This window comes from Lathyrus oleraceus, chromosome 2, assembly GCF_024323335.1.
Source record: "Lathyrus oleraceus cultivar Zhongwan6 chromosome 2, CAAS_Psat_ZW6_1.0, whole genome shotgun sequence".
Taxonomy (NCBI): domain Eukaryota; kingdom Viridiplantae; phylum Streptophyta; class Magnoliopsida; order Fabales; family Fabaceae; genus Lathyrus; species Lathyrus oleraceus.
Window position 1 is genome coordinate 120,011,701 of NC_066580.1, and position 1,864 is coordinate 120,013,564.

Below are 1,864 nucleotides of genomic sequence, written 5' to 3' on the forward strand. Positions count from 1 at the left end.
TTCTTAAGTGTGCAGGATTCTAAGTTAAAATGACTCTGAGAAAACGAATATCTGACTTCCGCACCAGTCGAGAAAATCTTACCCAACACAAAAAGAAATCAGAACTGACTCCAAACATAATGCATCTGAGGAGTAATCACCTGAAGAATCTGACGCTGAAATTCAAACTCTAATATCTGAAGACTCTACAAGAGAATATTTGAAGACTCTAAAGAGAATATTTGAAGACTCTGCAAGAGAATATCTGAAGACTCTGCAAGAGAATATCTAAAGACTCTGCAAGAGAATATCTGAAAACTGCAAGAGATATCTGGACTCTAGCTCAAGGAATCTGATCATGCTTACCCTGATACATGTTCAACATGCTATCTGATATCACCGGATCATAAACTTACGCTGGAAGTATTTAAAGTGTAGTATAATTCCTTATAAGGAAATAATGGATTACATTCCAAAACCTGATATGGAAAGGACAAGAAATTTACTACCATTAACTCTAATAGCTGGCGCGAAATCTCCATTGATTTCCCTTCAACGGTATCATCTCTAAAGCTATATAAAGACCTCCTCACAACCTGATGAAAACACCTGGATACAAAACAACATTTTCATATCTTCCATAATCATTGTTGTAATATTCAGTTTTCATACAAGAGTTGTTGCTCAAAATTGTGTGGTTGTTATTTCATTGTTCTCAAAGTGTGTTTACACTGCTAATCTAGAAGTATTGAGTCAAACACTCATAATTCTTGAAATTGGTTGTAATTCATCATGTGATTTGTTTAGGTTTGTAGACTTGAGAGGGCTAAGAGATTGTTAAACTCTTAGACATATTTTTGTAATATGTTGAGATTAGTGGATTAAGTCCTTATTAAAGGCGAAATCACCTTGGCCGGATGGACTGAAGTAGCTTTGAATTTCAAGCGAACCAGGATAAAATCTTTGTGTTGTTAATATTTATTTTGTGTATGTGGTATTGCAAAAAAAATTAATTACTGTGAAAACAATTCAAACCCCCTTTCTTGTTTTTCTCTACCTTCAGGGACGTGTCACCACATGAGTAGTTTACCATTCTTAGACAGTTATCATAGAGTAGTATATAAGGATACTTAAGTTCATTTTGTAAGGGGGTCCGCAATTGTACACATTTCTGCAAACTCAAAGTATCTGCGTGTTGAGAAACGAGTGAGGAAAGATGTATGTATGCGTTCCATCATTCCATACATTTCAAGCAACTTTACATTAAAAGTCCTTTTTACGCATTAACTTGCCTATGGTTGGCTGTTTGATGACGATTCAAATGAGACTGAGTTTCATGATATGTGAGGCTCCCGGCCAGTATGGTATCAGAGCCTCGTTAAGAAGAAGGGGTGCATATGGTGTGAATATTAGTAAAGAAAGTAAGTAAGGGAGAAAACCACTTACACATGGAAACACCTGAACCAAACACTCAACCTATTACTACTACTTCTTCTTTATCGCTCCCTAAACTCTGTAAAAAGACAAATTCTCATAAAATAGAAAACCTTATTGAGTATTCTCATGTTCCAGAAGATGCTCAAATTTCTGAAACAATACCTCCTCTATTAAGCCCGTACAACATCTTCAAAATACAAAGAAGTGTTACCAGATCCATCCGAAATCTTATCTCTATGAACCGTCCTCATATGAAAGAATAGGTCCAGTCGTCTAGACTAGACCAATGTAGCTTAAGAGCTACGAACCAGGAGCAGTACGTAGATTTGGAGATTCCCTAGTATCTCATAAATCACTGGAAGACTGAAGGATATACAGCTTTACACTTTGGGGCTATCATGCTCATTCTTTCCCTACACGGAAGGAAGAACCAACCTGTCTTTTGCAA